The 26,238-nt window shown below is 36.3% G+C and overlaps 1 protein-coding gene, 1 long non-coding RNA gene and 1 pseudogene across 9 annotated transcripts in view; 1 reads left to right on the top strand and 2 right to left on the bottom strand.

Moving 5' to 3' along the window:
* ROBO2 (roundabout guidance receptor 2) overlaps window positions 1-26,238 on the bottom strand; it is a 1,241,430-nt gene that overhangs the window by 1,027,736 nt on the left and 187,456 nt on the right. The window lies entirely within an intron of this gene.
* The window catches only part of LOC309629025, a 471,640-nt gene that overhangs the window by 320,857 nt on the left and 124,545 nt on the right, over window positions 1-26,238 (top strand). The window lies entirely within an intron of this gene.
* Window positions 17,054-20,034, bottom strand: LOC309629022 (serine/arginine-rich splicing factor 6 pseudogene; annotated as a pseudogene). The gene has a single exon. The product of its transcript is annotated as a serine/arginine-rich splicing factor 6 pseudogene (transcript).

Below are 26,238 nucleotides of genomic sequence, written 5' to 3'. Positions count from 1 at the left end.
GCAAGGTTAGCTGCACCCCAGCAGGGTCCAAAACCTGGGTACAGATCTCCTCAGGTATATTCAATTTTTTATGATGCTTTTCATTACAGTTGGGCATTTGCTTGAATGCTTTACACCAAATGCTCCTCTTTTCTCACCGAGACACAGTTTTCTTATCCTCTTCTGGATCGTTGGCCTGATAACTGAAACTCTGTCAGGAAATTTTTGTTGGTTAAATTTTAATGCTATAAGCTTTCTGACATATGAAAGTAGAAAAGCCTTAATAAAGAAGGATGAGGATAGGCAAATCCAGTCACTGTCTGACCTACCTGGTCTGTCTTTATATTTAGATTTCTTTTCATAGACTATTTCTAGTAGAATTCCTTTACCTCATATTCTTTGAACAAGGAACAAAACCAGATAATTCTAGGTTATTTTAAAGGTTTGGATATCTACATTTTTATACTTACTACTTGGATAGGATGAGTAATACAAGTCAAATATTTTCGTGTCAGGGAAAAAAAGTCTGTGGAAATACTACTTGATTTATTTATTTATTTAGCCTGCAGTTTTGTGACCTCCTATCTACGAATGAAACAAAATGCAGTATTTTTTATTAATAGCACCCTAGCATCCTACTATATGTAGTGTGGATATTAAAACGTAAAAGACTGGTTTTCGTACCAAGGAGCTCATATTTCCGTGGGTGGCACACATTTTACACAGGTCCTGCTTCAGAAGATCAAATCACAGCAACAATTTTAGAATAGTATTGGTATGTGATGATAATGGATGCCTGATTTAAAGTTATATTGAATGAAAGTCTTAAATGAGGGCACAGGTGATTCATGTTGTTAATTTTAAAAAAGAAAAAAATAAGTATGGATCAAAATTTTAAAAACAGCTTTTTTTGTGCAAGTTATAACCTTATTGGACACTAGAGGAATTGCTTCCATGTAAAAGAGAAGGGAGAGAAATAAAGAAGTGTTGGGAATTGTTCTTCTGTGAGCTTGTACACAAGTAAGCCAGAATCTTTTCCTTTTCTACATACATAGACTCACCCACATGCATATGAATATAGGCTGTGTGTGTGTGTGTGTGTGTGTGTGTGTGTGTGTGTGTGTGTGTGTGTGTGATTTCCCCTTTTAGCTGTTTGGTTTAGTTTTGCTTATGTCTGGATGATACACTTCTGTATTTTAGTCTATTAAGTATGAAATAAAATATTCACATGATGTGCATCTCTCTTGAGGGAGCTGTGAGTACATTTTACTCCTGTACTTACAGACCTGTTGCACATCCTCAAAAGAAAGGTACTTCACAAGAACAAAGAATAATTAATTTTAGCCCATTTAAAAAGACTCGTTTTACTCTAAATACTACAGGTATTTTGAGTTGGGAAGTTATCTTCAAAGAAGTAAGAGAGAGGAATACAGAACATCCTTTTGAATTCCCGTTGCTGGCGTGCACTGCATCTAATCCTCACATCCCAACAAGTTGGCATTTCTCTACACCCATATCTAAATTTTGTGACATCTGCACGGGCTAAACAGATTTATGCCTTAAAAATTATTTTATTTAAAGGCATGCATAAATTTAAAAGCATGGAAATTCGTTATTTAATACTCTTCCCTCTGACGAAAACCTCTTTTAGTAGATTTTAGGTATTTCTTTAAAATATTATCTAATATAAAACAAGATGAAAGTGACTGGGTATCTTCTGGATGAATAGGATGGATTATTTTCTTTCAGCTCATATCTAAAATTTTCAATAGCTTCTTATTTTCTCAACTATATGTTGCATTTTTAAAATTACTTCAACTCTGTCTTTATTCTGTCTTTATTCTAAGCATCTAATATAAACAATGACCCTACTATTCTCAAAGCTTATAATGATGTTCATGGGGATGGAATAATTTTTATCGGCTTTCTTCCTCAGAATTCTCAATGTAGAAGTTTTTTCCTTTTAGTTTTATCAGAGCACAGAGGCCTCTTTGCTCATAATATGCTTCTTTTTAGTGAAAGGGATATGTCACTTTTTCACATGTCAATCACGTCACAAAAATTACTTTGAGTCACTAGAATAGTTGCCTAATTGAGGAGAGGAAAATCACCTATCACACTGACAGAAAGTATAAAGTGTTAAGGTCACGATGGCACATTTTACTTATAAGACAAATCGTCTATCAGTGGTAGAAAGTTAACAAATTACTAAGAAAACTTTAATGACAAATTCTTGCTATTTTCCTCATATCAAGGTACAGTTTAAGGTACAGACAATTAAAACCACATTTAAGACAAATTGCTGGTTTCCCACTCTTGGAAGATGATGGTCAACTTGCTTGAGCAGCTGTTATGGACTGAGTATTTGTGTCCCCCCCAAAATTCTATGTTGAATTCTAATCACCAATGTGATGGTATTTGTGGGCCGGGCCTTTGGGGGGATTAACTGCTGAGAGTGGAGTCTTCAGGAATGAGATCAGGGCCCTTGTGAGAAGAGGATCCTTGTCATCCTGTGAGGACACCAGGAGATTTCAGCCAGCTGCAACCCAGACGAGGGATCTCACCAGAACCCAACCATGCTGGCACCATGATCTCAGACTTCTAGCCTCCAGAAACACTGGCAAACAAATCTCTGTTGTTGGTAAGCCATCCAGTGTATATATAGTATTGAATATTTTGTTACAGCAGCCTCCAAACACAAGCTAGCGCAATAAAGGACTCAGCGTTTTTACGGCTGCTGGGGAGACATATCATGACTAAACTGGGTCACAGCATTGTGCTTTGAAATCATTTGTTTTCAGTTAATTCGGAAATCAGGTAATGACTCTTTTCGCCCAAACAGGAGATTATGAATTCAGCATTCAGCGATGAGGCAAAGAAACTGGTTGCTGAGAAGAAGAAGAGAACAGAATAAAAGGCCTACTGCAGAGAAAGAAGGTAGTGGAACAGGACAGCAAATGCAGACAGAGCCATGTCTGGTTTAAGTGAGGTCAGGAGAGGTGGTGTGTTAGAAGGAAACAGTATTCTTTATCTTCTAAGAGCTTGGGTTCCAGTGTTAGAGCTAAATGAGTTTATCTACTGCTTGGATCCTTACTAGATATATGAGCTTGGGCAAAGTACTTATCTTCTTTGATCCTCAGCTTGCTCATCTGTAAAATGGGTATTATGATAAACCTGTCTTGGTAGTTGGGAGAATTAAATATGATAATGGAGGTAAAATGCTCTCCGTAGTCCAATGTGTAATATGCTTTCAGTGAATGGTAACTTTAATGTTTATAATTAAAATAAAACTTAAGCATGTGAAGATACAAAAGTTAAGAAAACAGTGGTTTATTTTTCAACAAATAGCACTAAAAACCCTGACGCACTCTGCAACAACTTCATTGAACAACTGCTGCATTACACAGTTGAGAGGATAAGCACATGCTTAGGATACCAGAAAAGAAACAGCACAAACAAAACCAAACAAAAAACAAAAGAAGGAGAAGATCAGAAAGGCTATAGAGCAGCTGTTTTACCTTTTTCGTGATACAAGCTTTATGTGATATCTTAAAATCATATTATAAATTAGTCTATTGATAAATATACTGGGAAAATACAATATTTTTAAGAGTTATATCTTCTAAAGAATTTGGCTTCCAATAGGATAAGAATAGCAGAATACACCAAAAGGTATCCACTGAATCTAAAAGGAGAGAAATTCAAACCAAAGTCTCTTATCCGTAGTAAGAGAAAGTGAAGCATGCTGTTATCAGAAGCTCACTCTAAAATATCCATGGTATGCTATATATGCATTTGATTCAAAATATAATATAGTTCTCATCTTAGAGTAAACTTTCATTCATTTTCCATAGGCCCTTTTATCATTTTTATAATGTCTCAAATTTAAGAACCCCCTTGATATATACCTAATTCTTTTTGCCCAAGGCAGGGCAAAAAGCAAACAAAAATGACTTATTTTGTATTCATTAGAATTCCTAAGTTTCATTACTTTGCTACAAAGACCCAAATTCTATTGGGAGGTAAAGCTTCCTACTTCAATAATTATTTTTTATCTTAGCATAAATGGAATTATAAGTGTCTATAATGAAGAAAGAATAGAGAATAGATGTGAAGAATACAAGCAAAGGGAATGGTCTCTTTTTGTGGGAAGGGCAGTGCCCCTAAAGGGAAATGAAGGTAAAAAGGAAGATTGAAGGTACTTTACAATAATACCATAGGCCAGCCCTACTACTATCTTTATTCAGGCAGAAGGACAATATTTTTGGAATAGTATCTGCTGTATATTTTGTTTCTTAACAATTATCATTTTCCCAAGCTCTCTACCCTTTGAAGCTTGTGCATCTATTTCATTGGAGGCAGGGTGGATAGAGCCTGGCAAAAATGTGAAAGTGAACTTCGATCATTTAAATAGGGCTTTGCATGTACCCAAACTAAGGATTGCTTTCATGTGCAAGAGCCAAGTCCTTTTGAAGAGAAGATGTTTTCAGATTTCTGAACTCTATGGAGGTTGACTACAGAGAAAATTATGATGGGAGAGTAGGAAGTCAGGCCATGACATAGGGAAGTGACCGTGATGATCAAGTGAGTTAGATATGAGGGTGTAGCAGTTTTAGGAAGAAAAAGGGCCCTGGAATGGTGTTTCTAGTTATCTGTGGCTCAAAGGTGGCATGGGCAAAATCTAGATGACAGAGTGTCTGCCAGGTAATCATCAGAAGAGTCTATTATCTCTATATTCAACATATTCAGTACCTGAACCCTTTCTACCACCTTCAATTTTCCCTACTTGGTCTAAGCTTCCCTGGGTTATTGTAATTTTTCCTGACTATTAGCACCTGCTAGTCCTCCCATCCCCCCAATGTACACCCCATGCAGAACATCACCCACAGGGCTTCTGTTAAAAGTTCAGTCATATCAGGTCACTCCTCTGCTCAAAACTCTCCAATGATACCCCGTTGATCTCAGAGTGAAAGCTGAAGTCCTGTGTTTACTAACGTATTTCCTCTGACTTGAACAATGCCTGGAACTTAGTAGGAAGTCACTAGATATTTGTCGGGTGAGTTAAAAATGAATAAATAAATTCCTATCTCACTGGAAGTAAACACTAAGGTCCTTCTGGTTGGCTACGAAGCTTTAAAGTTCTGCTCTCCACATCCCCACTTTGTCTGTACCTCTCTCTTTTTCCTTCCTTCTGTCTGGATAGAGTATCCCCCAAACTGAGCAGGCACACTTGCCTTAGGACTGGAGTCTGGCCATTCCTTCTGCCTGAAATGCTCTCCCACAAGTTAGAACATCTGTGTGGCTCCCTCACTATCTGTCTTTGTTAAAGACTTTGTGAATCTTTCCCTGACCGTCTTATTTAAAATTATAACACCCACACATCTCTCTTTTCTGCTTTATTTTCTATATGATATTTGTCATTATGTAATATGTTATATACTTTACCTTTTAATAAATTACCCCTACCTTCCAAATATAAATGTCAGGATAGTATGTATTTTCATCTCATTTATTCGTTCCTTTTCTCCCAATGCCTAGCACACTGGTATCTGGCATAGAGTAGGCACTCAAAATGCATGTACCGATTTAATGAGTGAATAAATTAATAATATGAAGAAGGCACGGTTTGGGTTACCAAGGAGCAGAGGATGGAAAATAATAAAGTAGGAGCTCTTCAAGATAAAATAGAAATAAAAATACTCAGATATTACTCTGAATATTGCTACTAATGGGCTATATTACCTTAAAATACTCTTTGTACTCCACTTTACCAATGTCAGTGTCTCATCTACAAAGGAAAGTTGAGTAAGATGTTCTACATGATCTTTTGCATCTCTGATATTGTAAAAATTTTCATGATAGATTCTATAATCCATTTTTGTCCATTTTCAGAAAATAGATACTTATAATTATTTAAGTCTCTATGTAGCTATATTAATCTGGCTTTTGTCAGGATTACATCAATGTAGCAATTTTGAAGTTTTTTTCCCCAAACAGAAACAATTACAAAAAAAATGTATAATTTTTGCTGTTAATCTTTCCAAAGCAATGATGACATGAAAGAGAAAAATACAACTTCACACACACATACAGCTGAAATTTATTGGAAAAAAAATATAAAGCTATCTCCTCTTCCAGGCACTTTCCCCCAGCTGGTCTAAGGACATACATCATCATGGCTTCTAAACTTTAATTTACAAGCAACAAATATGGTAGTGTTATAAGCTTCTGACCATTGCAAAATCACTGAGTGCAAGGCCTGTCTCCTCAGAAACTAATCAAAAGGTGACACATTCTGTTAACTTCCTATTATACATTCATAACATCATCTTTCAATTCAATGTCATAAAGAATTTATGCAGGACATTAATCATGCAAGACCACTAAACTGTTCTCATTTCAGTGATAATTGTTTACTCCTTTAAATGGTTTGTGTTGAATTTCAACAATTCAATTGAATAAAATATACCTTCCACTAATATAAAATATATCTTTCTCTCTGGGCTGGGAGAGAAAATTAACCTATAGGGAGGAAAAAACAAACTGAATGTATAATATGATTGGTAGAAAAACTAAAATTTTATAGAGCTCTTCTCTTTTTAATGACATACCAATGGCATCGAGCATAATGCTATGGCCTCCAATAAAAGGAATCCTGAAAAACAAAATGAAACAAAACAACAACCAAACCATGTATAACCAGCAAACATGTAAAACCAAACACTCTTCAATAGCTACGTGACATGGTTGTATCGGAAATCAACTAAACTGTCTCGTAAATGAAACACAGTACACCTTGTTAGTCAAGAAGCTAAATGTAATCAGAGTGGTGTCAATCATTTGCTGGGAACAAAAGAAACGGAAATCTAATGGTAGATTATTCAGAAATATCTGGTGAAATGGGCATGAGAACTACAAGTCTTACGATCTGACTTCTAAACCTAGGTCCACTAATGCTTCTGTAACCTTGAGATTGACACCTAAACTCCTGTCTCCATTTTCTCATGTGTAAAATGAGAGGGCTGGACCTGATCATCTTGTAGGTTTGTCCTAACACCAATAGTTTATGGGTCTATAAGGAAACTCAGCTAATCAAAACTTTGCTTAAAAAGAAATAAAAGCAATGATTTGTCATCTGTGTTTAGATTTCCCCACTGCCTGCTGGATAGAATAAGAATAGGATCAATTTGAGACAGCCCTTTCAGCCCAAGGGTGCCATAACTAATGGCACTGTCTATTCCTGCTTTCTAAATGGAACCCTACTATATATGTCTTTTTTTCCTGTGGTAAAGTGTCTACTTTATAAGCATAATAAATAGCAATTGCCCTTTAATGGCAACTTTAGCTGTGACCATTATGGCACAATTTAAGTGCTTAAAAACACTAATGGGAGTGATACAATGTTAATTATACTAAGGATATGAAGGCTGTACACAAGAATGCCTGCAAAATTAAGTAAAGCCCTAGCTAATTCTAATTACAGTCTGTTTGAAAGAGATAAGAGAAATTAAGCATCCCCCCTTTTTTTAAAGTGCCTTTTTAATATAACAGCACTATTTGCCCACATAGGTTGAGAAAACATTGTGACTCAGAAAAGTGGGATTCTGAAATAATTTTTTTTTAGTTTAAAAGAGAAAGGAAAAAAGATGAATTACTTACATAGAAAATGCATTTTTACTTGAAACAATGCTTACTTTCTTGTGTTTTAAGCCTAATACAAACCATTTTTACAGAGCTCATTCATTAAATTGTCAGACACAAATTTATATCATGGGAATTTTAAAAATGTATTTTATGAAATATTTTGAAGATATATATTTGAAAATGAAACCATGAAGACTCTCCTCTTCCTTATCATCAATGGAAAAATTAAAAATTTTAACAACAGCCATTTCAAGTATTTTTTTCTCCCCCTACCCCCGGCAAATATCTATCTCTAACTCTCTCTTCTTTTTCTTTCACTCATTTGTTGAATGCCTTCTATGTGTTAGTACTGGGCATACAGAACTGGGTAAGATAAGCTTGCTGCCCTTAAGTGGTTTATAGTCCAGCAGAGAAAAACAGAAAACAAAACAATTCAGGTTTAAACCTTGGTATCTGTTATTGGATAAACATTTTTCTCTTTGTCTTCTAGCCTTGTTTATTCTTCAAATTCTCTTGCTTTCCTCATTATAAATTGATTTACATAGATCCCTAACTGAATTGAACTGGAGTAGTAGAAATGAAGTTATTGATTTATCCAATTTTACTAATTTGTCAGAAATAAGAAGTTCATAGGTTTTCCAGAAAACCTCTGTGGGAAAGCCTGGCTCATTTCAGAGTGTTACCATTTTAAAACTGAGGCAAATGATGTCTCAAAAATAATGAAAACAATTGGGTGACAGCCTACAATTTTCAAGACACACATTGTTTTAACAGATCATAAACCTAGTAAACTAGCATGAGAATAAGAAAAATACACTCATTTTAAATAAATGACAGTCCTAACCGATTGAAATCATTTAATTCCATGGAAAAGTGTCCCATAATCTCTAAATTATAGGTATTTGCAGGTTAACCCAAATAGTTATGGCAAGTATCTAGCTACTTAAAAATTGTCATCCTTACCTCGAATCACTTATTATCTGTAACAGACTTTCTAATTTGTCCATATATCTAGTTTCAAGTGACCAGTAGGGCATATGTCAAATACCTGTCTTGGAAGCTTATTTGTCATTTCAGCAACACCACTTTTACAGCATTAGGATAGCTTCCATGACATTTAATCTGTGTTCCATTTGAAAAATATTGTATGGCTTCTCCTAAGTATATGTTTCCAAATACTGGACAACTTGCACACTCTGCTTTTCTAACATATGTAGATCCTCACTCTCTCCTGATGCCAAGTCAAACTAAACAAAGAACTTATACGGGAATTCAAAGGTTCTACTGTCATTCCGTATGATCATGTTCTGAAATTTCTTTTCTTGTTGTTTATTTTTGAGAAATTAAAATCTATTATTAAGACTTGGACATAATTTTTCATTCTCTTCAGATTATTCTTAGGTTTTTCTCTACCATGTGAAGGTACACACGCACACATACACACACAGCAAATTCACTAACAATTTTTCCCCCATTTTCACTCACAGGCATGCAGTCGTTTTTCAGATTGTTCCTTCCTGGTAGACAACTCTACTTCTGATTATATTTCTTTTGCTATTTGCCTGTTTTTTCCCCATACTAAATGTCATCTCTATAATCATCCATCTTGTATTTTCAGCCTCTTTACTGATAACTATAGCATATTCTATTTAGCATTGCCAGTATTTCTCACTAAGGTTATTTAACCTTCTATTAGATGGTTACTCTATAGAAGCATTATTCCCTTCAATAGAAAAAAAATAGATTTTAAAATAAACAACATAGGGACTTCCCTGGTGGCGCAGTAGTTAAGAATCCACCTGCCAATGCAGGGGACATGGGTTTGAGTCCTGGTCCGGGAAGATGCCACATGCCATGCAGCAACTAAGCCCTTGAGCCACAACTACTGAGCCTGCATGCCACAACTAGTGAAGCCCGCTCGCCTAGAACCCATGCTCCGCAACAAAAGAAGCCACCGCAATGAGAAGCCTGAGCACCACAATGAACAGTAGCCCCCGCTCACCACAACTAGAGAAAGCCCGTGCACAGCAACGAAGACCCAATGCAGCCCAAAATAAATTAATTAATTAATTAAAAAAATAAAATAAACAACTTATTGAAAGCATCAAGGATAGAAAGAAGGGTGAGATGATGCGAGAATGTGGAAGCCACACAGGAATGGACAGTGTGTTGGAGAGTTGGAAAACCATAGTGATGGAGGCCACTATGATGATGGCAATGCTAGATCACAGAAACTTGAGATGTGGCCCTGGAGATAGCAGGTGGCTGATACCAACTCTCTATGTGACCATGGGCCAGCCACAGGATTTCCCTAGCACTCTTCTTCATGTCTAAAACAAAGAGTTCAGTATTCTTGGAGGATATTCGGAGAAGAAACAAAGAAGAAAGGCAGAAAACTTAAGGAGTGTTTAATTATCAGAAGATCAGGAAAAAGAGATAAAATTGAAGATAAAATGGGAAAGTGATTTAAAATCCTAGATTTTATTCTATAAGCAATTGGCAAAAATCACATATAGAAATAAAATTATTGATCATTTAGTCTCCTCCTCCTTCACACACACACACACACACACACACACACACACACATCCACACAGGCATACACACAAGCCAGGATGCAGTTATGGTAGAATTAGGGTATTCTTATCTCCCAGAGTTCTGTAGGGGCTAGAAAAGTGTAGGATGCTTAGACTTGGTCCTCTATAAAATAAAGGGAGACCAAAATATTCCACTGGTAATACTAGCTGTAGTCTAGATACAGAAATAAATAAAGATAATAGGTAGATAGATAGGTATAGATAGATAGATAGATAATTACATAAGAGAAAGTAAGATGGAACCAAAAAATCTAGGATTTGGCCCCTTAGATTTACTTCTGTCTTCTGAGAGAGGAAAGTAATATGGGCTCTGTCCTCTAGTCTTTATTAGAAATTATTCAATTTAGTTTGTATCAGGATAAAAATTGGAAACAGATTCATGGCAAGAGAAATACATCACTTGGGAATCACTTCTTGAAATTCACTAGTTCAACTTATGCTAATAAGTAATATAGTGAATGTAGCATAAATGGATGAATTGCCCCAGCTAAATGGAGATAGGGCATTTACTAGAATCTTAGTTCAATATGCCATGAACATAAGTTATTTGTCTAAATATATAATTTCTTTTGGGTTGTTGGTATTAGAGTGGCTTTTTGCTTGTTATTCCTGCACTTGAAAATGCTGCATAAAATCTATATACTTTTAGAACTCTTTTATAAACAAAAAGAGCTTACCTGATTAGATTTTTTAGCTTGAAATTTCACTTTTCAAATTAATTTAATTTTTACAATTATAGCCTTGATTCTCCTTTCTGGTCAGATCTATTTTATTACATAAGAAAGACACAGAGCGTGACAGACAGACACACATGGGACAACAGTTGGGTTAGGAAACAAGCAATGGTGTGAATAATGCCCCAAACTGGATAATTTCAAGGAAAATTCCATTTGGCTCTTGAAGACACAAAATGAGCTGGAGAGAACAGATTTACTTCTATGATTGCTTTATGTTGTACTTGGGCCAATACTGAAGTGATTTTACATACCCCGGGCACATACCAACTGCTGGAGGTGAGGAGGGAGCTATAACATACTGGATACAGAGGAAAAATTTTATTTTACATATAATCCACAACATAAAATGCCATTCTTAGAGCTGTGTCTGCATTATGACAAAACAGGTTAATTTCTGCAGTTCAGATGAGTTAAAAAAAATTTAAAAAAATATCAAGTTGAATTTTTTTATGTAGAATCGATCATTTCAGTCAAAACTGCTAATTTCAAGGCCAGAAGCAGATGCAGATAGAGTCAAAGTAAGAGCAAATTATATTGCCAAGTGGCTTATAAACATTGATCATTTTTCCTAACTCTATAAATAAAAATTAAAAAATGAGTTTTACCATATTTGAAATAGCTCCATATAAAGTGACACAAACATAGAAAGATGGGATATTTTTAAAGGTCAGTGTCAAAGGAGAAATGCAGACAAAGAAGGTAAAGAAAAAAGAAAATACATATATTAAGCTACCATCTCTCTAGTATTTATTATGTGCTGAGTATAGTGCTTATCTATAGACACCTTATTATAAGTCTCAAAATGATGCCCAAATGTAGGTATTATTATTGTTATTTTCCCATTGAGAAAGTTGAGACTCGATGAATTTGAGAAATTTACCTTAAACAAGATACAGATATGTCTGCTTTGAAGACTTGCTTCCCCCATTCCTGTCTTTAAAAAAATAAAAATAAAAAGATAGAAAAGGACAGAATGTAATTTTTTCTCTAGTATAGTGGGGACTCTCCTTATCTAAGACAGCAGTCCAGATCTGAAATGTTACATTCTGAACCCTGAAGCTAAAATTCAGAATGACTCTTAAAATTTAAAAGGGTTCATTTATTTATTTTAAAAGATGTGGGCTGCTAGCATCCTGTAATGCAGAATTTTCTTGGGATTGTTTGATTTATGTGCATTTTAATTGAAAAGAGCAGAGGTTGAGGAGAGTCAGAGTCTCCAAGGTCCCCTGGTAGAATAGACCTGGAGTAGTATGTAGGTCATATCATCAGTCTGGATCTGGGCTTCCTCCAGAGTAAAATGAGAAATTGGACTCGATGACTTTTAAGATCCTTCCAGCTATAAAACTCAGTAAATGTAAGCATCCTGATTCTTATCCAGTATTCTTATACTACTCCAACCTATTTATCATTATATTAACATAAATCCTTCTGATGTGCTGGTGATCAATGATCCAGTTCATTGAGAATTGATCAGAACAAATATGTAACAGAGAAAGAGAAGCAACCATTTTACTCTATTGTCACCTGACATGGAGAGGGGCTAAAGATGTATTTAGATTGTGATTAAAAAAGATAAAGCATCTCTATTTGAGTTGGTCCTTGGAGTCTGTTGTTAGACTTTTAGGCTGACTTACTTATTTTGGGGATATAAGTTTCTTGATTCTCTCTCCTCCATTCGAATTGTACTGATCTTGTCAAGTGCATCAGTGCATCAGAATACTGGGAAAAGAGAAGGACTGATCCAGATCAAAGATACTAAACTCTAAGCCAGAAACTTTAAGGGGGGAGGGGGGGAGTCTTAAACGGAAACACATACTTTACAATTTGCTTCCTTTTCCCTCTCTGTTTCGGTTTCTGTCTTATAGCACTTCTGACAAGGGTATAAAGTCCATGTTTGTCACTTTGGCAGTTTCTAATACCATAACATGCAAATTCTCTGGTACATAAAAGTGAGAAAGGTAAAATCTAGGACATCTGGCATTTTTAGATGGGCTACAATGGTAACTGTTTCTTTTAAGATGTCAAGCTAGTCTATTGAACTTACCTCCTGACTGTAGTGTATTTATCCACCTTTAACCCTCCACTTCGCTTTGCTTTGTAGCTGCAGCCAAGGAATTTGGGAAATGGGTGTCCTACATTTTAATTCATTCTTGAAACAATCAGATCATTCTTTATACCTGTGGAAATGTCTTTAATCTAGATCAGGAGTCAGCAAACTTTTTTCCATAAGAGGCCAAACGGGAAATATTTTCTTCTTTATAGGCTATACCAACTCTGTAGCAACTACTTAAGTCTGCTGTTGTAGTGTGAAAGCAGCCATAACCAATATGTAAACAATACGTGTGGCTGTGTTCCAACAAAACTTTATTTACTAAAACCAGACGACAGGTCAGATTTGGCAGTGGGTTGGTGTTTAATGACCCTGATCTAGATCCTTGTATTTCTGGCCATCCATTCACTTCATATCTTCAAGCACTGAACCATTGTTATATGTTGAACATAAACAGATATGCAATAAGGTTTTGGAAACCTATTACTTCTGTCTGTCTTGTACTCTTCTTGATTTACAGTGAAATCCTACTCAGCCTTCTGAGTCCAGATCATATTTCACCTCCTCTGGGGAATTTTTCCAATACCTTCCCCTACCCACTCTCTATTTACATGGCATTTACTTCTTCTTTGTATAGCTATTGCTTCTTAAAAATATTTCACATTGTGTAACATGATGAGATTATATCTCTTTCTTCTTCACCAAATTATAGATTTTTGAGAGAAGGATAAACCAGGGGTACCGGTCCGCGGCCTGTTAGGAACCAGGCGGCAGAGGAGGAGGTGAGTGGCAGGCGAACGAGAGAAGCTTCTCCTGCCGCGCTCCCCATCGCTCGCATTACCGCCTGAACCATCCTCCCCCCAACCCCGCCCCCATCCATGGAAACACTGTCTTCCACGAAACCGGTCCCTGGTGCCGAAAAGGTTGGGGACCGCTGGGATAAATGATAATTCAGCTTTGATCCCTATGGCCAAGGACTGACTTTAGCGTGTAATTAAGCATTCAGTAAGTGCTTGTTCAGCTGTGTGCATTAGGGGGTTTAAGTTTGGTTTTGTTTTCTACTTTATAAGAGAATTTGATCTTTTTGAATTCAAAGAAAACAATGACAAATATTATGTGCTTATTTATTAAAAATAACTTTTAGATAAGATGTGAACTGATACCACAGCCATAGAATATATTTTCTTTTTCAACAAACAGGAAATTTGAATATGTCACTCCATCATATGATCATGGATAAATGACCTTAGTTCCCAGCTCGCCTTGCAGCCAGGTACTGCCATGTGACTCATTTCCGGCCAATAATATATGTATGAAAAATGTTGTGTGGAACTTCTGGGGTGACTTCTTAATCTTTATTAAGGTTCTCACAACTAGGCCTGACCTAGTTGTGAGAAGCACCTCTCCTGATTTCCTATCTCTCACTACCTTTCTTTCTTTTTGGAACATAGAGATCATGAGTTCCAAGTAGGTATTTTGGAGCAGAAATATCGAAAATACCTGGGTGACATGCTGGTGCTTCTGTACCTCTTATGGATTGTCTTACTCCAAGATTCTTTTGGGTACCACTGGTATTTTTGGTCTCTATTACAGAAGCCTGTCTGATAATATCTAACTAATATAGTGCTATATATTCCATTTAACAGTAAGTGATTTCAACATATTCTAAACCTCATGCCAATGTTTCTTTGTCAAATATAGAAACAAAAGAGGACCTCTCCCCCTCATGACTGATAAAGAACATAAAGATTTAAAAAGAGAGAACTCTCCTTGAAATGATAAAGAAGATAAACTTCAGGACTTTCCAAAATGACTGTCAGTAACTTTTTATAAAATATAATATTAAGGTTTATTTTAATCTAAATGAGATGTAAAATGTGAACATAGTACTTTCACATCTCTCTCATAAAACTATTTCCCATTTCAGGCAAAAATTTAGGTATTTGCCATGGCAGGAGAGCAACATATATGTAGACTGTATAAAACCATTTAGGTATAAGCTTGTTTGACTCCTGGTTCTTTATTTGGCAAGATATGTGACTGTTGGTGCTTTTGTGCCTCCAAGTCTTTTTCAGAAGGATGATCGTGATGAGGAGAAAAGGGTACCCACTTTAGAAAGCAGAGTAGATAAGTGATTTTTAAAGTTAAATACATAATCTCACTAAAAAGGAGTCCAATATTTCTCATCTCTGTTTCTTTAACTGTGTCAAACACTCACTGTCCCTTTAGAGCAATATTCCCTTTTAAAGCAAGAAAAGAAAACCTAAACTTGACTTGGAGATTAAGCAATACGCCAGCTGCCTAATTACCTGCAGGCACTTGCAGACCATTCCAGAATATCATTCTGTCTGGAAAGGTCTCCTCCTAACAACGTTTATATTTCTTATGAACACTGTGCTTAGGTCACAATACCTGTTAAATTACAGAAAACTGAGTCTCAGTTCCATCTCTAAAATAAAGGAAATGGAAAATATGATCTCTCAGGTCTTTTCTTGTTATAATTTTCTATGATTTTATGATTCTCTGGAGATTCGTTCACCAGGAATTGTTGGGAGAGATGATGAAAGAAGAAAGAATAGTGCAGAGGAGAATGCTGGTACATTTAAAGTGGAGGGAGAGCCAAGTTCTCAGTCCACTGATACATTGAGAAAAAGCTTATAATCCATCATATTACTTTATGGTTACCAGCTCTCCAATAATGGAAGGAAATCTGCAACTGAATATGAGAATGTGTTGTGGGTCACATTTTGAACTTCAAACTTACTAATGCAATTTTTGTGGACATTTCTTGAAGCTGTGGGAAGGACATAAAAGGGAAGATATTCACTCTCTGCACCTATGTAGCTTCATTCTTGGTATGAGCAATGATGGGTGTGAGCTTGGAGGTAGGACAGGGGGAAGGGCACTGGGGGCAGCAGCTGGTAGAGCTGCAAGAGAGCCTTCTGACAGCTCTCTGTTGCTGGTAGAGTCCCAGTTATATGTTCCCGCCACAAAGCATACATTTATCAGCCCAAGTCAAGAATGTAAATTACCCACTTCTCACTTTTCATAAATTGCACAGAATACAATTCTGATTCTTAGGTATGTAATCTTGTAAAGTTTCAAACGTATTACAGGGAAAACTCCGAACAAACCTACAACTGTTAGATGGCTATATCTAAATTTTCACCACGAGCAGCTTTGTGTATCCTTTTTTTCCCTCAGTGAACATTTTATTGAAGCAATAAAGCACAAAGCAGGTTAACAAAGTGGGAGAAAGAAGATACCAAGAGAAAAGATGGTAACAACACAGGAGTGGAACATTAAGTCACAGGAGCAGGAAGGACTCGAAGTGGCCATAAAGGCACTACGGCATGTCAACACACTACCACGTAAACGAAAGGGGGATCCAGTTATCATTCACTTCTGTTTTGCTCTCCACCAGCTTAATACTCCATCTAGCCATAGATGAACATGTGGCAAGTTGTAGAGACTCAGATTCTACTTAAAAGTTAGCAAGGAACTAAACATTTCTTTGGTCAAGTGGGTCAGTGTTATAAATACAGTGGTTTAGCACATCTAATGATGTAGGTCCACAGGTGTGGGGTAGGAACCAGAATTTTAATAAGCTGGCCTTTGCTGCTAAATTCTTATGGGTGCAGACATTTACCTATACAATTACCCACGGTGGCGGGGGTGGGGGGGGCGGCGGGAGGGGCAGCTAACAATGCAAACAAACCTGCCTATTACCATGTGATGGAATACAAACACAAGAAAGCCCAGTTGAAGTATGCTCCATACTTTTAGAAAGCCTAATTTCACATTGTAGTATTCCCCTCCTTCATTTTAAAAGGTTGTGGTTTTAAAAGCTTTTGTTCTTTCCCTGAAAACAAGAGAACTTTGGTCAAAGCCAATTCTTAAAAGTATCTTGTCCTTAAACATAGTTTGAAAGGCAGTGGAGGCTTGCTTCCTCATTTAAGAGTCCTAACTTTTGTTCTTTCAAACAGGCAAAACAATGAACTATAATTACAGATACCAGTTTCTTCTCTCAAAATCTGAAGTTTATATTGAAAAAAAAAAACCAAACAAACCATATATCTTATGAACATCTAAAAAAAAATATCAAAAGCATTAAAGAAAATAAGGTCTTGGAAGAAGCATCAACCTTTTGGGGCACTATGTCCCTAAGATTAGGCTCTAAGATTTCATAACAGGAAGCCCAGAAATTATTAGAACAAGTCTTTTTACATGAGCAAACACTCCCAGTTACAGTGTCATTTTGGCATCTAGATCTTTGATTCAACCTTTTTCACGTAGTCTCAGTTTTACTAGGCTTGCCTTCTGGATTATCTGAACCTACAAACCAACTCCAGATTATGATGCTTTCTAGGCACACCTGCAGCACAATGAGTGGTACCCACCACACCCTAACACTACCCAGCCCTTAACACCTTATATAGAGTGACAGCTCCCAGGGAGATGTTAAAGCTGAGCCGTATAACCTACATCTTGATTTCAGACTAAGATTAATGAGTGCTTTTAATGAAATTACCTTATTTAAAGAATCTGGAGAAAGAGATATATATATAAGGTAATTCATTTCTCAAATTGCAACCTCAACTAACTAGGCTTAACGGATGTATGGACTAATTGGTAACCCAGTAACTCCTACAAATTTGCAGTATTATAAAATTTGGTTTCCACAGTATTCATTACCCTTCATGAAGAAGTACAAAAGTTGACGGTTAACCCGTTTACATTTTTTCCAAGCCAACCACACGAAGTTTTACAAGGATGATCTAACCAATTATCACAGAACCCCACTAACTAAAGGGGACTGATTGTTAGGTGGACTTTTACTTTAATCAGTAACTGATTTATCAAGCAATCTGTTTTAAGTGTCTGTTAAGGATCTTTCAGTAGAAAATGCAATATTTGCTTTTCCATTTTGAATAACACACCAAACTTCTGATCAAAGAAAGGTTACTTCCATTTTTACATAACAAACATTAAAGACCACGGAACCTTATTCTAACAAAACACTAATTACAACGACCACTTCCAGAAAGTGGGATTACAAGGTTAGATAAGATCCCAAGTAATAAGAACTATTTTTTGAAGAGTTCAATCAATTTAAGTTTGAAAAAGTTTTCATTATTTTAAAAATCTATTAATTTAGGCAAAATTGTATAACAGATCGACTATAAAATCTTTTATTTTTAACTTAACCTGTTTAAGGGGCCAATAAGACTTTGCCAAATTTGAATAACAGGACAAAATAATGTTATCCAAATTGAATAATTTATTGCTGGTCTGAGACTTGCCTTGTTTTACACTTAAGTAGAATTTACATTATTTTCACAGATAGCAGATAATCAATATTTAAAGGAATTTAAGAGTGACCTATTCAATAAGGCAGTCATCTTGGTAGCAAACTTTTATTGAAATCTTACATAACTCAAGCTTTATAAAAAGCCAACATAATTGGAAATTGGGTTCTCCCTCTAAAGCCCTAAGTGTTCAAAGCTTGAAAAGGTTAACTTAAAATTAAGCAAACAAATATAACAATGACAGAAACCCCTGCAGCGGATCCTGCTGAAATACTTAAAAAAAAAAAAAAAACAACCAAAAACCTAAATGAGCTTAATCTTTACAAAAGTTATTTTAGCTCAAAAGCTATAAAATCAAAGTTATCTTAATTCTACAAAGGGAGAGGATCTTTGACTTCATGCCATTTCTTTAGAACCTCATTTTTTTCATCAAATTTGGCTACAAATCCAATTTTTGTATGCCCCTTTTCCCCGGAGATTCTTCTTGCAGAAGAAGCCAAGTACAAACGTGGAAGAGTAACTGCCTAAGCAAGTAGGAAAGTGTTCCGTAATAGTGTGGAAAGAATGTAGAGTTCTGGGTTAATCTCTGGAACTCGATCTGGATCGTGACCTTGACTTTGAATGAGATCTAGAACGGGATCTTGTAGCTCTTTTTGGTGGAGGGGATACAGAACGGGCCTTTGAGGGTGGAGCAGGTAGGGGTGAATTGGAACGAGACTGGCTCCTTGATCTAGATTTTGACTTTATATCACCGTTCCCATTTTCTTTGGGGGAACGAGATGGAGAACGAGACCTGCTTCGAGATTTCTCATATTCATCCTTCGATCTGCTCCGAAAGCGCGAACGGGAGCCTCTATCAGACTTAGGTTTAGATTTGCTTTTTGGTCTAGATTTCCTGCCTTTTGAACGAGAACGGGATCGACCTTTGCTCCGAGACCTGGATCGGGAGCGACTTTTTGAGATACTTCGAGATCTACTGCGGCTGCTCCTACGACTCCTACTTCGTGACCTTCTTCTAGACCGTGACCTTGATCTGCTTCCAGAATAAGACCGCCTGTGGCTTGTTCGTGGTTTATCTTCCATTAGTCTAATACTTCTCCCATTGATTTCCGTACCATCCAGCTTATCCAAAGCACGCTTCATGTCCAAGTAGGAGCTAAACTCACTGACGCCTTCATTTGTGCGTTCTTTGTGAGCATCTGCATAGGTTACTTCACCTGCTCGTCTCTTGAAATCCTTTAAATCTCTTGAAATCCTTTAAATCTCGCCAACTGCAACAACTAGCAAGATGTTCTACAATAAGCCTGAATTCTGCGCCTACAGGTGGTCCAGATTCGCCTCTGCCAGAGGTTCTCTGACTGCCGTATCTGCCTCCACCACTGTGGCTTCCATAGCTGTAGCCATCACGCTCGTGGCGCGGGCCCCGGGCGTGCGCCACGATCACGTGCGCCACGATCACACGCTCGCCGCAGAGCTCCCTGCCGTTCAGCGCGTACACGGCGTCGCCATCGTCGCGGGAGTCCTCGAACTCCACGAAGCCGTACCCCTTTTGAAGGTCTATTTCGAGAAGGCGGCCATAGCCACTGAAAAAGCGCTGGATGTCCTTCTCCCAGACATTGTAGCTCAGGCGTCCTATGTGGACGCGTGGCATGTCCGTGGCGGGCGAGGGGCCCGAGGGCCGGCTGTCGAACGGCGGACCGCAGAGGCAGAAGCCGCGGGGCGGGGGCGGGGACGGCGAGAGCCCGGACACGCACCTCCCACCGCAGCGGCGGCCGAGTCCAGCCACACGATCAGCTTTGTGTACTTCTGACTTTTCCCTTTCTTCGTTGCCTTGTGGCTCTCAGCACCGCACACCGTCGGTCAATTTAAAACCTGTACGTGAATCTGAGAGGAAACTGGACATAAATGAATAATCAAGAAACTGCACGTGTTCCTTTGGAGACATTTTAGTTTTTCTGCAAGTGACAGTTGGAATTGTGTTCATTGCAAAAGAGAAGGGAATGAATGTTTGACAGAGAGGAGTTACCTGTTCACTTGTTAACTTTTCGTAGAGTTCAGCCATATTAAGGAAAAAACTTATTTCTTACTCACTGTATTCCTAACACATAACATAGTATCTGACACAGAATAGGTACGTAATAAATATTTTTAGCGGTTTTTAAGTAAAGGAGCAAAGAAAAGCTTAGGTTTTATGTGAAAAGATATACAAGAGAGATCAAAAACGATGTGTGCATATTTGGTTAGATAAGCTTAAAATCCCCAATATCCAGCTTTGTTTTGAAAAAAAAAAAGAAGTAGTCCAGGTTTTGTTTGTTTGTTTTTGTTTGGTGATTGGAAACAAAGGTAATATATTTAGGAGTGAAATAATAAACACACCAATTTCTTAAAGTCAAAATAGCCCCAAGAATATGGAAACAAATCAAGTGGACTTAAAGCATCATTTTTTCCCTTACATCTGAACACTTTGCTGAATTGCAGAGAAATAGAATGTCACAGAGGGGGAAGGTCGGAAGGTATGAAGAAACCAAATTTTAAACTGAGTTAAAAGAACTATAATTAGCTACAAATTAAGGAAAACTACTGACTTGAACACCCCAGATTAGAAATAGTTGACATCAAAGGATGTAGATCATCTAGTAAGAGTGTTTATTTTCAAACAGAAGGTCAGGGAGAGAGGAATAGCACAAGGGAAGAGCAATTTTGAAATAAGGTAGAAATGAACAACCATGAGAAGAGAGAGAAAAGGTCGAATTTAGGCGCTTTCATCCGTATCACAGTCTTAGGAAAAAAATGCAAAATAATAACACCACCTCTGACTTGTGTGTGTGTCTGAGACTGAGGGCTGATCTGTGCTGTCATTAGTCAGCTGTTGCTATGGAAAACCACTGAGGAAAAGAGAAGAAAGGAAGGTTAATAGTGCGTCCCAATATCCATCTATCTGCCCCCTGGGTTTTCTCGGTAATAAGCAAAAACGAATTTTAAAATATTCCCTTCGTGAAGGAGAATAGAGTCCATATGTCAATCTGATGGTAAAGAAACTGAGTTGGAGGTAAGATTTCAAGGAAAATTGACACTCAGAAGAACTTTATGGAGGGTTACAGAAAAAGAAAAAAGACTTAAAAGAATAAAATGACTTTCCAAAGGCATCAACAAAAATCATCTATGATTTTTCAATATAGAGATTAAAAGGCCAATGATAGCATCTCTTCAACAGTGTGTTTATTTAATATCTTAATTTCTAACATTGTACAAATAACATTTTCCAAATGAATATTTGTGGGGATAATGAGGAACATCTTGACACACTAATGAAACGCAATTACTAGGCTTTTCTGCAGACCCAGCTGAATGAAGAACGATTCTTAGCTGCTCTGTGAATTTTACCAGTTTATTCTCAGTCTGGGATTGCATCTTATGCAGAGCTGAAGGTTGAGGAGGAGAGGAGAGGTTCAGGTGAGCCCAAGGCTACAGGGGAGAGTCTTAACTGTGACTGAGTGCCTGTAAAACTTGGCCCCAACCTGATCAAACTGCTAGACGTAACTCCCAGTTTACAGAAAATACAGGAAATAGAGAAACATGTTAGATGATACCATGAAGATGGAATGATCAGACTCTAGAGTGTGGGGAATAACAGGACAAAGGACACAATTTTGTCAACAAATAAATTGAAATTAAAAGAAAAAGAGAGAAAAGAAAACTAATAAACTAAAAGAGACTGTGACATACCAAAAAAATGCAATGAGAAAACCGTCTTAGATACTAATTCAAATAAATCAATTCTAATAAAACATTTATGAGACATCTGGTGAAATTTGAACACTAAGTATTTGATTACCTTAAGACATGATTGTTAATATTTTTAGGAATGTTAATGATATTATGCTTCAAAAAGTTTTTACATTTTTAAGGATGGAATGATATGATGTCTGGGAATTGTTTCAACATTACCTGAGGTGGAGCTAAAGTGGGTAGGATTACAGATGAAATAATATTGGCGCAGTTTGATAGTTGTTTAAGCTGGGTAATGGGAACATGGAGTTTATTACACTAACCTCTCTCTTTTTTTTTTTTTTTTTACATTTTTCAAATTAAAAAAAATGAAAAACTCAGAGCTATAAAGATGAAATTAAATAACAAAGCAATTCACTCCGTGACATAAAATTATATTAAAATACTTGATCCATTTTTAATTTTTCTAGCTTTCCCATTTTAAATTATGCAAAATAACTTGACCATTTGTTACTTCATTTTAAGGAAGGCAAAGTTTGAGAATGGAAAGCTGGAGAGTTGTGCAATCAGAGTTCAAAGAGAAGTTAAAATCATGGAGTTTGCCTTCCCACCATCTGTTTTAAATTTCTATTAATATAAAATTCATATTTCTTATCATGGCTTAGAAGGAGTTCTGATCTACCTCTAGTTACTGCACAAACTGCCAGAAAAATTGATCTTCCCTGATCATCCTTTCTAACTCCTTTGTCAGGCTTTATTTTTCCTCCTAGCACTTATCCCTAAATTAAATTATGTGTGTGTATTTCTGTTCATTGGTTTCCTTATTCTCTCTCTAGAATGTAACATTCATGATGACAGTATTTTGCTTTGTTCATGACTGTAACCCTAGCATTTAGAACAAGGGTTAGCCCGTATTAGGCACTGAATAATTACTTGCTGAAAATGAATTCTGAAATCCAAATACGTGTACTTATGACAGAGTTACCTGGGCTTTGTTAGAATTATTTCTGTGATAGGGAGCTCACAACTTCATGGAGCGTGCATTCCATTGCTGGACAGCAGCCATTGTTGGAAAGTGCTGCCTCCTATATTAGGCTGAATGTTTCTTCTACTTTTCACTCATTGCTCTTAATTCTTCCTTCAGGTGCTATATGAACATCGCTACCATCTGTATTGAATAAGGATGAGCTCCTTTCCTCAATGAACGTTTGGCCAAAGGTGTCCTCTTGCTTGGAGTGCATACTAGTGTTTATTTGGGACCCAAAAACGGTTATCATCCAATGTCAAGCTGCCATTCTGGAGTGCTGCCAGAACCAGGTCTGGTGTCCATTGAATCTCTTTCTCTCTCCCTCTCTCTCTGGTTCCACTGCATCAAGGGTGGGTAAAATTTTTCTGCAAACCCTTGAAACAGAAGGGGTATGATTGAATCTCATTTCCCAGAGAGTAGAAGTCTCCACCCTTGAAAGTCAGATGTTTAACAGAAGGAGCCCTAAGATGACACCACTTTGGCCCAACTTTTTTTTTTTTTGAGAAAAGCTACCCTTACTACAAAGGCAACTTCCCTTCTAAGGATAAAACGGTGACTTTCTGATACCAATCTCATTAGGGACAGAAATAAAACAAAACAAAAACCCGGTTCACCATATGGACTTCGTATATGACTTCAATATGGGCCTTAACAGAAAAACTATAGCTTGCTCATATATACATCACCTTATATCCACTCTATAAAATAAAAGGGCCATTTGTCTCCATGGATGAAGAATCCAGACAGAACTAAGGAGACTGGGATTAGAAATATGCCACTAACTTACTATGTTAGTAAAATCAGAGCAACGTAATAAACAGGAATTCCTAAAGAGGGTTCATATCAACAACACATTTTAGAAAAAAAATATTGACATGTTTGCTTTCTAATACATTGTCAGAATATTTGGAACTTTCCAGAATGTGTGGACGAATGATATCTCATCAAGTTTTCTGAGTGGTGGAAGGATAGATTTGCTTTGCCAACTTGTTACGTAAGAAAAACATATGTCAACCCAAGGGTACTCTGAGTTTACTGCATTTGTACTAAAATAAATAGATGAATGATTATTTGAATATTTCTAAAGCATAGATATACATGTTTCACCTACCTAGCTGATGTTTCTAAAAAGAAATTTCCTAACAGTTTTTTTTATGAATAAAGCAGACAGATTTTCATTGCCACACAAATGAGAAAGAAAGAAACAAAAAATAGAATTCTGAAGAGCTCCAAATTGTTTCAGGAAATGTATTCAATTTATTTTTTCATAATATTGATACTTCAAAATAGATACACAATCTCTATTTTACAAATAAGGAAACCTCAATTAAGAAATGCAACCTGCCAATGGTCTCATAAATAATTAATGGTAAATTTAGGTTTGAACCTATGTCTAATTAGTTCCATTATAATATGTTGCCACATTAGTGCATTTAGGGGATATTAAAGATGAGCATTTTAGGGATAATACATTCATGGTTCTAAGAGAATCAGAAGTAACTAAAATTAACAGTGACATATTTGTGTGTGAGCATATGTATCTTACTTTTATGAACTGAAATCCACACAGTAGTTTAAATCTGTAGGAACTTTAGCTCTCTACTATGACTAGGTAATAACACGACTTTTCTATTTCTGATGTCATCCTTCACTCTAGATAAGTGAAACACACACGTGAATGAAGAAAAAGACATCCCAGGGGGTGTTCATTACGCAACCTTTTGTAAATTGTTCTTTATGGAATGTTGTATGCTACTGAAGGATTGAAACATATATGTGGCCACAACTTTGAATTCCTATTAAGAAGAAAGATTAGAGAGGTCCTCTTGTAAAACGAAGAGGGCTCTGGAGAAGGATGGTAAAGTGACATACTCTAGACACAGACTAGAATTCTGTTTCCTCCACATACTAGGTATGTGACATTGGTGAGTAAATACACTAAGTAACCATTTCTCATTTTGTAAAATATGGATAATAATAGTGCATGTCTCATAGGGTTATTATAAGGATAACATAAATTGATGTAAGCAAAACACTGAAAATAGTGCCTGGCATGTATTAAACACTACTTAAATGTTGGTTGCTATTATTACTATTATGCTCTTTTACGGCTGGATGCAAAGAAGAGTTTATTCTAATAGAATGAAGAGACTCTCTGTAAAGGGAACTTCTGTCTTCAAGTTTCTGCAAGTGTTAAATTTAACATATTCTGTCTCCAAACACTAGACTCTTCTTTGAAAATCATCAGGTAACACATTTATTTTATTAGTAATTTTTTATAAAATACTCAAAAAAGCTATCTCGTAAGGCATCAAGAGTTATATGGCTAGGGTAATATTTTAAACTTAAAAAATTTAATTCAATTTTATAAGTAAACTCACACTGATTGTGTTATTTGTATTTAGATTTCCCAGATATCTAAAAAGTATTATCTTCACGGAACTTAAAACAGGATTCTGTTTCCATGAAATAATTCTCTCTTCTGATGTAAAACACTTAAGTCTACTTAATTTATGCACTTTACACAATTTATATTTATGTTGATTTGTAATTATTTGCTAATTTATTAAATAGGAAATGTCATGTGAACATATAATCCAAGATTTAGTCCAAAGCAAAGAATCTGCACTATTATTTTTTTTAATTAATATTTGCTTGACATCAAAGCCTCAAATTGAAAATTCATATACTTTAAAGATGTTTGCAAACCTTAATATCATGACTTTTATTATAATGTTTCTGACTAATATTACCAAAAATTAAAATAGATATCCAATTCCTTACTTTTAGGTAATATTGTAAACTACCACCACATTCAGTTTTACATCAATTCCTCATTCAATCATTCATTCACTCACTTGTTTATTAATCACTGATCAAACCTTCTCAAACAGCAAGGAGTGTTCCAAATTCTCAAGCTTTTTGTAGAACAGGTAACATTTCATGTTTAACTGTTTTCAGATAGCCAGTGCATTTTAATTTAGGGGTTTGTAAAGTAATATCATAAATACCATCTTATCTGATAAAATTAGGGTAAGAACATGTATAAAGTAATTATAAATTAAGAACATTTTATTAAATGCTCTAATTGAGTTTCAAAGTATGGCAGGAATAGTGATAGAAAAAATTACAGTGAAGAGGACTGGGGAAGGCTTCATGAAGAAAA

The sequence above is a fragment of the Balaenoptera borealis genome (assembly GCF_965194805.1).
Source record: "Balaenoptera borealis genome assembly, chromosome: 5".
In the NCBI taxonomy this organism is placed as follows: domain Eukaryota; kingdom Metazoa; phylum Chordata; class Mammalia; order Artiodactyla; family Balaenopteridae; genus Balaenoptera; species Balaenoptera borealis.
Note: the sequence above shows the minus strand (reverse complement) of the source record. Positions and strands in the feature narration are given on the sequence as shown.